The sequence below is a fragment of the Passer montanus genome, unplaced genomic scaffold, assembly GCF_014805655.1.
Source record: "Passer montanus isolate IOZ18808 unplaced genomic scaffold, ASM1480565v1 scaffold65, whole genome shotgun sequence".
NCBI classification, from domain to species: domain Eukaryota; kingdom Metazoa; phylum Chordata; class Aves; order Passeriformes; family Passeridae; genus Passer; species Passer montanus.
Window position 1 is genome coordinate 1,038,315 of NW_024371593.1, and position 14,227 is coordinate 1,052,541.

The following is a 14,227-nucleotide window of genomic DNA, read 5'->3' on the forward strand; positions in this document are numbered from 1 at the left end:
ACCGGCCCCGGCATGTGCGGGAGAGCCTGGCTCACCCATCGTCTTCGGAGGGAAGAGGGGAAGGAGAAGCCCCCGTGCTCAGAGGGGCAGCGCCCGCGCCAGGGCGGGATCCCTGCGAGGGATGGGGCGCCGGGATGGAGTCGGGCTGCGAGCGCCTTCCTGTCCCGGCGCTGGAGGCAGGGATGGCGGTAAATCGGCCCTCGCTCCGCAGGGCAGAGGCAGCTCTGACCCCTCTGCTGGAAATGGGATGAGACGCTTCGGTGTTTGGCTTCCTGCGCTTCCTGGTGCGCTGATGGATTCAGGCGTTCAGTGAAACTCCTGGCGCTGCCTGGGGAGTCAGTGGAAAAAATTCCCCATCTAGAGATGGGAAATACCTAACCAGCTCAAAAATGTGCACACTTGAAAGGGAGAGGCGGTTTCCAGGTGAACTTGCATTCCTGTACTCAATGGATATGGATGGAAGCACGGCTCTGGAAAATTCAGACTCTGGTCTGTTTCAAGGCAGCCGGCAATTAACGATAGCTGGGTCCTGCTCAGACACGCACCTGGGCCAAACCAGGCTCCCAGAACTGCATGGAAGGAAAGACCTGCCCCTGCTGTCCCCTTGGCACAGCGGGGCAGGGACATGCCATGGAGCTGCACATGAAGAACTTCTCTCATCTCTCCTACATGCAACAGCAACCCTGGTTTCAGCAGGCAGTGACGCATGGAGAGGAAAGATGGTCTGAAATAAAATACCCAATGTCGTCAACAGCCACAGATTAATTCAGTGAAACTGCTCGTTGCTGCAAGGAGTTAGTGAAAGAAAAACACTGGGAAGAGAATGCTGCCTGTGTGACAAATAAGGGTACACAGAGCTGTGTTTCACAGGGGAAGTGTTGATAAACAACACTAAACCCTCATGCTTCGGGGGAGCTAAGTGATGATAACTTGGGGGGCAGAGGAGACTTCTGCTAGCAGCTTGTTAGTCTCTGAACACATTTACCTCATCCTTTACAGTGTTTAATTAAATACAGCACTGCTCTGAACCATTCAGGCGGTTTCTGCTTGCCTAGACAAAGGTGCTTTGCAGAATTTTTTCTGTCAAGAGCATGACAAGAATCCTTATGTTAGTACCACTGGTTGGAAATATTATGTGTAAATCTGCACTGCAGATAAACAAGTGCATCCTCTGCTTGCAGATCTCCCTCGTGTTCCCGTTCACGAAGCACACCTGCTCTGCATGTCCATCACAAAGTTTCTTGGGTGTCCAACCTATCCCTGTGGATGCCAGTAAAGCCCCAATGGCAACCATGTACATGCCCAAGACACAGTGCTACTCTCAGTCCAGCCCAGCAAAAACAGTTCCTTCTGGAAGTGAGTCATATTTCTTCATCTTTCGAACCACTTCAAGCAATTTGTCTTGCAGACTTTCTGACTACATTTACATAAAATGCATCCTTCCTTTCTTTCTATTTTTGGTTCCATGCATGGGGTTATTTTAGATGGTGTGCTCAGAGGTCACTGTGACATACACACAGAGAGGAGAGCACGCTATGCTTTTGGTAGGTATTCTGTAATGTTTATGCAGGTGGCAGGCTCCTGGTTTCCCTGGGCACTCACCATGGATTTACATGCCAGCACAATGACAGAAAAGGATAAGTTGCTGGCCACTGCCAGAAATGCCACAATTTTGTCTACAAAGTGCAGCTTGTAGACATGAATAACCTCACAAGACCCCTGGAAGAGAAGCTGGGAGTATGGGTTGCTGGCAAAACTGAGGAGGTGTAAAGGAGGATGGGATCATGGAAAGCTTCCAGGAATGGCTTGTGCATGTGTACGGCATGGTTAGGAACTGTTCCTGCCTGGAATTTGAGTGCAGGCTATTATTTATATTCTCAAAGCTCTGCCAGTGCATGGTGCTTGCAGCATTAGAGCTAGAACTCAAGCCCTGAGCAAGCTGAAGGCTTTCATTCACATCTACAAGATGCAACAAGATCCTTTGGAGTCTGAAGGCAAATGAGGCTGGAAAATAAAATAGCCCAAGTCCTTCAAAAGTTCCACCTTACAGTTTAGCGTCCTTCCCAACTCAGCCAGGTGTCTTCAGGCTGGAAAAGGAATGACTGGGATGTACATGAGAGAGGTTTCTGAGGTTGTGAGTGGCCTGGGAGCAGGGATGGGTCAAGCTTTGCTGTCCCTTCCTGTACAAGAACAGGCAGCATTACAGGGAGTTAGTAGGAGTCAGGCTGGAAAACAAAGAGAAGGAGGTGGTTCTTCATGCAACACGCAGTAGATCTGTGAATCTTACCAAAGGATGTTGTGGATATGAGAATCTTGCATGGATTCAATGAAAGTTCACAGAAGAGAAATCCTCTGAGAGTGACTAAATAGATAGAAACTCTATCTGGCTCAGGAAGTTCCTGAGCTGAAAATAGTTGGAGTCTGGGACAACACTGAGGGGAAGTATTGTACATGCTTGCCCTTGTTCTTACGCTCCCTAGGCTTCCACTCATGGGCTTTGTTGGGGTCTGGATGTCAGGTTAGACTGACCTTTAGTCTGAGCCTGTGGAGCTGGTTTTATGTCCTTATGCAACTTCAAATACAGACAAGATGGGTTCCTGCAAGATTCCTTCCCAAAGCTCACCACCCCCAAGCCCCCTCCCCCATTGTTCACCACAGCTCAAGCAGCAGGCTCACCTTTCTCCAGGCTGCATTTGACTGAGCAGCTGAAGAGCCTGACTGCTGGCAGACAGATTTTTTGAACAGCTTAAGGTTTGTATGCCTGACATACACTCACTCTTGGGGTTTGATGCTATCAGGTGTTTGGCAATAACATCAGTGTTGGTCACTGCTACCTCTCTCGCCTCCATGATGCCCTATTTGTTCTCATTTTAGCAAAGAGTTTCAAAACTATTCTGAACTCAACTGTTTGTTTGCAGCAAATTATAATTCTGCTCTGGTCACCACTTGGTACTGAATTTGGCTATGGAAATTGAGTCCTTATTGATATCTGTGTTGAAAATTGCTGAAGCTGCCAAGACATGTAAATCTGTACATATCTCAGATGAACTGCTTTGGGACTTTATTCATCCTACTTGGGATATGCTTTAAAGGCTTTATTTGTAGCAATAACAGTCAGAGCCTTTCTCACCCCTCTTTTCCCTGAAAAAACAGTATTTGAAGATGAATCTTTGAATAACAACCAAGTGGCCTTGTTAGCCTTCCTTTCACCTCTTCTCAGCTGCTCTCCTGTCCTGGGTCTCTCACTGTGGCTTTGAGAAACTGCTGTAAACTAAAAGCAAGAAGAACAGCAGTTAACTCTGAAGGGGAATTGGGAAAAAATGGTCTGGAAAAAAAGAAAGAACATGAGAAAATATGTATACCTGTAGCTTGCTGACTGTCTTCTCTCTCCCAGACAGTTAGAGGGAGAAGCATGCATAGCTAGAGCAAGAACTGACTTCTGAGATGAATACATGAAGATTTTTGGGATTTCATAGCAAGCCATCTGTTGTGGAAACAAAAACCCTAGCTCTCATGCAATTCAAAACTTGCTGGGGTCAATGATGTCCAAGTATCAGCATGTTTGCAGCAGTGCAAGGATTACTTGATGCAGAATTGTGGTCCTAACTTTGCCATGCTTTTTGTCACACTGACTGTGGATCCCCACTGAGGAAGTTTCAAAATTAGCCAAGCACCACTTGAAGATCCTCAAAAGTGGACTACTGTTGCAATGGGTGTAGTGGAATTCTTGTCTCAGGTGAGATTCACATTATTGATACTCTTTTTACTTTTTGCTGCTGCTCAAATAATGGCAGAAGCTATTTTTAGCAGCTTGGACCCTAATGTTTAAGGAAAAAAAACACAAAAACCAACCCCTTTGTGAGCCATTTCCACAACAATAACTTGTAGCAGGGAGGAAAGAGAGTAGGCCAAAATATGTAGCCCTCTTCACCAAATAAGGACCCTTGTAAGGGCAGGCGCCAAGGACTGCAAGGTTTAGGAAGGACAGGGAGGGCTTTGGAGTGGAAGAGTGAATCAGCAGGGCCATCAGGTCACACCCACATGAATAATACCTCTCACTTCCCTTGAATTGTACATTGTAATAAAGACCTAGCTGCCTTTTTTTGGTATTCCAGCATCTGCCTGAGAAGAGTCAGATGTGAAATTAGGTTTCCTGTACCTTAATAGATTAATTTAGTTTAAACTAAAAATCAGGGCACATGTACTGTCGGGAGTCAAGAAGCCTCAAATGACATATGACTCCCTTTTAATACTATTCTTTTTTTGGTATGTGTGCTCTGTGAATCTAAACATTGAATAAAATGTGCTTTCTTGAAAATTCCTCCCAAATTTTAGAAGTTTACCACTGCTAGGAATCTCACTTGTGCAAGTGCCATGTGCAAGCATCTGCAAAACCAAAGGTGATCACATTGCCAGCTGCTCAGTTTCCTGGGGCCCTGTGGAGGCACTGCCATACCAATAGGGAAATATTAACTCCTTCTTTTGTTGTCCTTGAAGTTTTCTGTCTTAACAGCTGTGCTTACCCATAACACATCAGCTCACCTGCCTTCCTTCTGAGCACCTGAAGGAGAATCCCTGGCTTGTGTTACTCTTCCACTGTGCCTCATGGCAGGAAAGATGCAGAGCCTGTATCTTAACTACTACGGGATATTACAGCAGGGACAGGACTGTATTGCCATTAGAGAATGGCAAAAAACCCACACTGAAATGTGATGTTTTCCTTCAGAGGCCCATAACAGGTTTCCCTTCTCACAGAGGGGAAACATCGATGGGAATTTCCCCGGTGACTGTAAGTACACCATCTTTATCTGAAAGCAACTCAAGATAAATTTTTCCATGGAAAAATTTTCCCTGTGAACTAGTAAAGGCTGTTAAGTGTCTCAGACAATCCTGGCTGAACTTTCTTACACCTTTAAGTTCTGTGCTGCTAAAAGAAGCATTTGCAGTTTTGCCACAAGATCAGCTCTGTCCCCTTAGTGTCAAAGACATATGACTGGCAGGAGACTGCTGTGCCCAGCTAGAAATGAACATATACTACTGCTCACAGAGAATACCAGCTTCTGGACAAGATACAATGAGAAAAAGAAAAGTTGTATAGATATTAGGGTTGCTGAGTGCAGACTAAACAGACCATGTCAAAATCTTTTTCAGGTCCAGATGCCTTATTGCCCTCCCATCTTACAAGCAAACAGTTTTAAAAATTTTAGGTCAAAATTGGTGCCACCTCTGATTCATGGACAAAAGCCTCTGGCATGAAGCCTTTCTGGAGTTTCCATGCCTCTAAAGATCTAAGATAGTCTGATGGTACCCTCAAATGCCAGAAGGATGTCATCTTCTTTTCCACCTGTAAATCCCTGCCACATCCAGCAACTCCATTATATGTTTGGGAGTGGACAGAAGGCTCTTTCTTGAAATCTTATAAATAAATCTTAAGACTTGTTTATTCCACCCACTCTCTGTTTTGGGAGGTGGCACTGGCTAACTCACTGTGTTTATGGCACAGGTTTTTTCTGCATTGGTTCTCTGGTTGCAGCCATAAAAATTGACATTAGGCACCGTTTTATAACCAGAGCCACTTGCCACGCAGTCCCACATACTCAAGCCAATGGCAGAACACCAAGGGCAGGTGCATCCCAAGTCACCTCTCAGGGCCACGTCATCTGGTTACACATCAACATTATTTCCTGAGATGAAGCAAACACAAACCCAATTTTTAATGAAGTGTGATTTCACTTTGTTAGGAAATGCACCTTCCCCAACACTGCCATGTTGTATCCATGTACTGCTTCACCCAGTGGTAATGACAGCTGAAAAGTGGCAGCTCTTGTGCTGCTTGTGGCTTTTGCTGGCCACAGTTTTCTCCCATGGTTTCCTTGCCTCTGGCCAATATGTTTCTGCGGTCACCCGCAGGCTCAGCTGCTAAGCCCACAGGGGCAAGGGCCCTGCACATCTGGAAGCCCTGACCAGACCAAGCTCTGGGGCCACAGCAGGAGCCACCACACTCTTTGCCACCACCTCCTCCTCCCAGCCAGCTGGAAGGAGACAAAAATTTCCATCTCTCTTGTCCTTCTTCCTTCTTAAAGTGGAATTTCAAGGAACTGTGTCAAGTCAACAGTCTGGGACAAAGACAAAAAAAAACCCCACCAACAAAAAAAGCACATCCAGGAACACCCTGGAATTTCCTAGTGATTGCTGATAGCAGATGAAAGCCACTGAAGAACAGCATCGATGATTACAATGATTAATGTTTCTTTCCATGTGAATACTACCGAAAGAGGACAGATTGTGTGCCTTGAGAGAGCAGCATTCCTTTGTCTTGCTCATCTGCCCCTTGCAAAGACCTTATCTGTTTTTCAAATCCAAAAATGGCTCATAAGAAAATAAGTCCTCCCAGCCTCACAGGTTGTGTCATTATTCTAAGTCTGTCCTCTGAAGGCTGGTCAAAATTAAACCGACAATACTTCAGTCTTTCCCCTCCCATTTATTCCTCTCTCTGCTAAGGGGACCCCATTTTAATCATTATTTAGGAAAAGACAGCTGCTTCCTGTTTGTATCATTAATTTATTTTGTTTCCTGAAGGGAAGCTTCAGTGAAAAGAATCTTTGGATAGCTGGAATGTCTTACAAAATATCACTGGCTGCACGGGCCAAGGTTAAATACAATAGCTAGGTTTATTTTTAAATGATTATTATTTTTCTAAATTCATGCCAAAGCAGAGACTAAAATTCTAGCACACATAACTAAGCTTTTACAGTAAATTCTGCCTTTCCTACAAAACTCCCCAGAAGGGAGACAGACATTCTTAGTTACAACAAAAGCTAAAACACCAGTTTCCCTCCAACTATTATGAAAAGCAAGGCCGGAGGGAGATGAGGTGCGGTTCCCTTTCTCCAGTTTCTCAAAACCTCATGCTCTGGTGAATTTGATATGCTGAAATAATTCCTGGCCTTCCACAGGAATCATGATAGCCTTCCACAATGAGATGAGTGGCTCGGTGTGCAGTAAAATGTTATTTATGCCAATTTTAACAGGCTTTTCAACACTGTCTCCTATATCATCCTTACAGACAAACTGATGGGATATGGATGACATAAATGGATAGTGAGGTGGCTTGAAATCTGACTGAAGTTACAGAAACAGAGCACATTGCTGTGGTGCCTTTCAGAGGGACTTCAGGAGGCTGGAGGTATGGGTCAACAGGAATCTCACAATGTTTAAAGGGCAATGGGATGTCCTGAACATGGAGAAGGATAACCTCAGACAGAAGTATGGACTGGGAGATGATCAGCCAGCTGGAAGTCAGCTCTGCAGAAAAAGACCTTAATGTCCTGGTGCACAACAAACTGAATGTCAACCAGCAACATGGCCTCACAGCCAAAAGATGCCAAAAACGTCCTAGGCTTCATTATGATTAGCATTGCCAGCAGATCCAGGAAGGCGATCCAGCCCTGGAGAGCTGTGTCCAGTTCCGGGTGTCTCAGTACAAACATGGATGTGCTGGAGCAAGCCCAGCAAAAAGCCCTAAAGGTGATTAAGGGACTGCAACATCTGTTGTGGGAGAGGGACTGTGAGAGCTGTGGCTGCTGAGCCCAGAGAAGAGAAAGCTCAGGGGGATCTTGTCACTATGTATAAATATCTGATGGAGACAGACTCTTCCCAGTGATGCCAATTGGCAGGATAAGAGGCGATGGGCACAAGCTCTTCTGGACTGACAGTGAGACGCAAGTCATACCACCAACACCATCCTTGACTATGTGAGGAGCTGTGAGCTCCACTTTGCACCAAGTCAGGTCTGCTGCAGCATTTTTGGAGGCTGTTAACTCTGTTCTAAGCCCTCCACCCAGCTCCCATTCACCATCTCACTGTTTTGGCCTCATCCCTTCCATTTGTTTTAGCTGAGAGGTGCCCACTGGCCCTGGAAGCCCCTCTGCTGTCCAGTCTTCCTGCTGGGAGGAATTATTTGGCACCAGCACTATAGATCTTTTCACAAGACCAAAGATTATGGGAGGTTTTATTTAATGCACATGAAGTAACCGCTTGCCCCCTGCCCTGGTTTTTCTGGTTTCCTTTCTTATGCTTGGTTCTCTCCTTCACTAGGAGCTTTCACATGCCAAGCTGCTTTGATGGAAACCACTACTTGAGAAAGAAAAATTGCATGAGATTTTTTTTTTTCTACTCCCTCTTTCTGTATTGAGTATAGCTTAAAATTGAATAATGAGCATTTGTTTTCTTAGAGGAGTATTTAACACTGCAAATCCAGCCATGAGAGGCATAATATGATAAGATATACTCCAAAGAATGGTGTTGAAAATACTTAATAACAAAGTGGACAAGGTTTTTTGTATAGGGAAAGCTAGACTGTATTCCTTGCACATCAAGTGACTAAAATGACTGACGATTTACTGCACCCTTCCCTGGCTACATAACTTCATCTTGAAGTGAACACTCAGTTTGGCAAAGTTAAAAGCTACTGAAAAGCAACCTTTTAGGAAAAGTACCAGATAACTTTTGGTGTAAGCTAAGACTGCTGACAGCAAGCCAGGGCAGGATTTCCAGCAGAAAGTAATTGCTGCACATGGGCTTGCGTAGAGGAAGAAAGGTGGAATGAGCAATGTGCTGTAGAAGGCACATCCTCCTACGCCACAGAAACGTGGCACCCTTGGGCTGCACATGATGAGCAGCATGAATGAATGAGTGCTGCAACCGCACACAGATTTAACTTCTGTCACATCCCAGGATTTCTTCCCCCAGGAAAGAAATAATATTACAATGTGCATTAATGAGCATTCTGTGCAGGCAAGAACCAATGTTTACAATTGTGACTGAGTTTGAGGCTCGTCCCCCCAGGACTAACAGCCAGCAGTCGAGATGTTCCCAGCCTTGTCTGGACACTGGTTAACACACACAATGCTGCTACACCATTTCCCAGCTGCGCCCATGTCCAAGGCTGGGCTCCCACTCCACTGCTGCAGCTGGCTGAGGCACAGCCCTGGAATTATAAAAGACTTGAGCTTTATTTTTTCTCCAGGAGATGGGTGGGAGACTTTTGATGGTACTATTTCCTGCTGGATGGACAGAATTTAGAAGAAAAATAAAACTTTAACCTCTTCACTCAACTATAGTGAGAAGACAATCTCACCATTGGGCAAGGTTTATTCTGCTGGGAAGCTCAGGCTATTCCCATGCTGGGTATAACACAAGGTCAACAGCAGCAGTCTCCAGGAATATTAATCTTTCACCCCTCAGACTGTGCCACGGGTAATTAATCACCTGATTGCATAACTTCTTGTAAGACAGGAAAAATAAGCTGCCTTTGCCAGCTTTTTGGACAAGCTATTTCACATACATTTGAACTTTCTTCCAGTACTTGTTGGGTTTTGATTGCAATGAATGAATTCCATCCAAAGCCTTTCCCAGCCGTGGAAGAGCCAGACAGCATGGAGGCGCACAGTGTCCCAGTGCAACACTGGGGAGTGGGTCACTGTGCTGTTTTGAGGGGATCTGTCTGGCCTCCCAATGGGTGGGGAAAGGCACATCATCCAGCAGAGCAGCTCAGCCCAGGGGGAATAGCAGAGCACCACGTTACCCTGCATTTTACATCTGTATGCAATTGAAAGCAGGATCTGGCCGAGTTGCTGCTGACCCCAGAGAACTGCAACTTGTTTAAGAGCAAGGAAATTGTGGAGTTTAATCCTAGAAAGTGAAGTTGTGTTTTGCTACGATCACCTGGGACAAGCCACTATGATAGGTCCAGCTGCAGGAGATCTTCAGGCCCTGGAAATCATGTAAGGCTGTGAGGGGTGTTGAGCCAAGTGCATTGCTGGAGTGGTTGAATATCAGCTAATCCCATCTCCCCAACATGCTGCAGGACTCTATCTTCCTTTCTACAGCTTTATTAAATGGCTGTGAGAAACCTAGGTTTTCTTTAAAAACATTTTATATGAGTTTGTAATGAAATGGGAAACAGTGGGTCCAAGTTTATCTCATGCTTCATGCTCACAAGGATCATCCCCATAAACCAGCTTGCTTCTAACCCTGAGCCTCTAATATTTGGTGAAGGTGAAGCTATTCCTGACTGCCTCAGTACCGGGGCACCCTTCAGCAGCTCTGAGCATTTCACCACCCCACTGCTGCCTCCCAAAGTGGGTGGTGGCCATCCTCTGGCTCTTTGGATTGTCCCTGTTAAATATTTGGTGAAGCTTCCTACTTAACCACCTGAGTAGCTCAGAATATTTTCTTCCTGTGCTGCCTTGACTTAATAGTGATACACGGTGACACGGAAGCAGTAATAATTTAAGTGTTGTCCTGAGTCCTAAAGTGGAGGGTTCTCAGTCACACACTGAAAAAATATTTAGTGGCCACAAGAACCAGAACTAGATGAGACTGATGGATGCAAGCGCTATTCCTTAACAGGTCCTGGAAAAGCATTCAGGAAGCTTGGTTTGAAAGTGTTCCTGTAAAGATCACTTTGTCCTTTGGCTCTAGGCAGCCCTTTGGCAAAACCTGAGAAAATTTCCCTGTATTAAGTGTTTTGAGATTCTTGCAGGAAAGATGCTAACAAAGTGGGTGCCTTAGACATGGCTGTGCAAGGCTACTTCTTGCTCCAAGTGCTACAGGTGACACATGGGCAACTGGCACAGTGAAATGCAGTTTTCCAAAGCCACAATGACTGGGGACAAGAGACTAGAGCAGAAATCCCATGCACAGGCAGTCACACTGCAGATGCTGCCGTAGAGGGTCATGCTTGCAGCTCATCTGCTTAACCTAAGGCTCCCCAAAGCAAGGAGGAAGAGAGCAACTCCTCACTTGATCAGGGCACCAGAGACCTCCAAGAAACACCCTACAGCTCTTTAGCTGGTTGCTCTGCCTTATGCTTCATGGAGCAAAACCCTCTATTAAGCAAGATGTGATGAGAGTTTTGATATATTCCCGGCCACGCACAGTAACTTTTGCTCCTCACTGTGCAATGTGTGGCCACCAGCGGGTCACGCTCCATCTGGCCACACTTAAAGGGCTATCAAGAATAGGTCACCCACATGAATTTCCTCCAGCTCTGATGTTGCACCAATGTAATGACATGACACTGCTGAATTACAGACAAATTAAAGCCAAGGCCAGGCACAGCTATTCCCCAGGTACCTTTCATATGAATAAACAAGATAAAGTCTGGGAGGAAAAGCACAGGAAATGGTTCTATTTACAGCATGATCACACATCTTCCAAAAGCAACTGAGCCAGCTGGACAACTTACTATCTTGAACCACTCTCCTGCTGCAGGATGCTGCCCCTTCAGATTGGTTGGCAAGGAACTGAAAGTAGCTCAGAAAACAACCGCCCAGGCAGTTCAGACACCAAAAAGGATAATAACTTCCAACAGGCAACGGTGAGATGCAGATGAGGACAGAACAGAGGGGCAGATGCCTTCAGCCAAATGCTAACACAGCAGGCAACTAGATGATTTTGAGACAGCAGCAGGAGAACCAGTAGGAACAAGTTCACCCAAATATATCATGGCTCATGGACCATGAAGCATTCCAGTCTCCATCCATGGAAACCTTGCTGCCAGCTCAGTTTCCTGAAAGGAGAATTGGCTTTAACCAAGGTTTAGCTACTCCCATGACAGGCAATGTCGAACCAGCCTAGGGCAGAACATAAGATGTTCAAAGCAGCTGCAAAACTCCTCAAGAAATAATAATTCATATTCACTTGATAAGTGCAAGAAAGCCTTACCCATTGTCTTCCTCAATTTCTCCACTATTAATTGAGGAGAAGAAAAGAGGAACAGCATAGCCTGATCATCTGGGGAGGATCACCTTGTCATGACCAGCTACAGAGGCATTGGGATAATATGACATAGATGGGTACAGATCAGTTAATTTACATTAAAAGTAGTGGAGCATCTAAGCTGAGCAATCCAATTGTGTTTTCTTAAGCAAAATTCAAATAGACAGCTGAAGGTGAAGTCACTGGTCACTGCTGAGCAGCATCATTATATTGAGTCTTGACCAGTGGTGGAAAAAGCTGGTTTTCAGCAAGGTCTCCATCAACACCAGGCCCCTCTGTCTCTTCTCTGAGAGGCTGAATATCAGAGTCCCATGACCTGGGTTTGAAGTAATTGCTACTGTCAGGAGCAACTACTTTTTCCCTAGCTGATTGCTAATCAAGCATTCCATTTTGATAAAATAGGGGCTAAATCACCCTGGATTTTGCACATGTGTGCAACAGTGTTTGGATATGTGAGTGTAGGCAGGAATTATTGAGGGCAGCAAGGAAAGCTTCAGGTTGTATAATATCTGTGTCTGTGAGTTAACATGAGACTGTTGCTGCCTCTTGCATTTCAAATTTTCCTGAGCAACTTTGTAAAGCGTTGGTGGGGTGGAAGAGGATTTTGCTTTTCTCATTTACAGGACAGCTCAGCCAACGAGGCACTTGAATCAATGGCTTGTGACCATGTGAAGTCCATTTTGGATGTGGGAAGAGAGACCTGTGAGTGTAATACTTGTGGCTAAAGTAGATGATGCAGTGTTGATTTTACTGATTTTTCTTTTCTTTGCTCATCTCTCCCCTCCAAGATGGTTACAAAGAAATTCCAAACTCCTTGCTGAAAATGCGAAGGCGTGTGGGGGGAGCAGGGAGGTGATCAAGACAGCCAGCACAGCTTCTCCAAGGGGAACTCCTGCCTGACCAACATAGCGGCCTTCTATGATGGAGTGACTGGACAAGGGAAGGGATACAGGTGTCATTTATCTGGGTTTCTGTAAAGCCTTTGACATGGACCCCCACAACATTCTTCCCTTTACACTGGAGACAGATTTGATGAGTGGACTGTTAGCTGGATTAAAATATGATTTTAGGGTCACATCAATAACTCAAAGTCCCAATGGATTCAGTGGCAAGTAATGTCCCTCAGGGGTCTCTGTGGGGACAAGGGTTATTTCATATCTTCATTAATGACACAGGTGAAGGGATCGTGCTCTGGGATACATCAGGAGAATCATGGCCAGGAGGTGAGGCAGGTGATTCTTCCCCTCTGCTCTGGTGAGACCCCACCTGCAGTGCTGCATCCAGCTTTGGGCTCCCCAGCACAGGAAAGAACTTGGACTTATTGGAACAAGTCCAAAGGAGGACCATCAAGTTTATCAGAGGGATGGAGCATCTCTCTTATGAGGAAAGGCTGAGAAAATTTGAGTTGCTCAACCTGAAAAGGAGAAGGCTTTGGGTTGAATAATTTCACCCTTCCAGTACCTGAAGGGAGCCTATAGGAAAGATGGAAAGCGACTTTCTAGAAGAGAATGCAGAGACAGGACTAGAGACAATGGCTTCAAACTTAAAGAGAGTAGGTTTACATTAGATATTAGCAAAAAAATGTTTACTTGGGGATGGTGAGACACTGGAACAGTGTTGCACAGAGAAGCTGTGAAGCTGTTGATGGTGCTTCACTTCCAGCCCCATCTCTAGAAGTGTTTAAGGCCAGGTTGGATGGATTCTGAGCACCCTGCTCCAGTGGAAAAAGTCCCTGTCAACAGCAGGGGGGTTTGAAACTAGATGATCTTTAAGGTCTCTTCCAACCAAAACCATACTATGATTCTATTATTCCATAGGTTATTAACGCCTAAATGCCTGAAAAACATTTTCATTGCTACCTGTTTACTAGAGAATGGAGAAGAAACATCTTGATATTATTTCCAACTCAGACAAGATGAAGATGGGTAACCCCTTTTCAGGACAGTGTTTTAGCAGGGTCTTCAGATTGTATTTACCTTCTATGCTAATTTGCTTGCTTTGTTTGACCTTCTAACAGGTACTTTTCCCACTCCTCCTAGAATTCTGGCATTTTTGTGAAAGATTTGACATAAAAACTAAGGGGGATGTGAGGACTCGTCAGCTACCTGCTGTAACTAGACTGCATGGCATCATAAAAGTTTTTCTCTCCCATGGATTGCACAGAGTGGAAAAGTGTGTTATGTGGCTGGACAGCAAAACCTTCAAGAAAGTGAATGACCCCATCAAACAGACATGTAGATAATTTAAAAGACCTAAATAAATTGTTCCTTCAGCAAGACTTTCAGGGTGTTACTAAACCAACCAAAGGGTCTCCAGGTCATGATTGTCACTGCTAGCTTCCTTTTATAGGCAAAACCTATGACTACCAGTGGAATTCATAAAGCTAGAAGAAAACTTCCACAAACAAATACATCTTTCCAGGTGTGCAATAATTATTTTACTA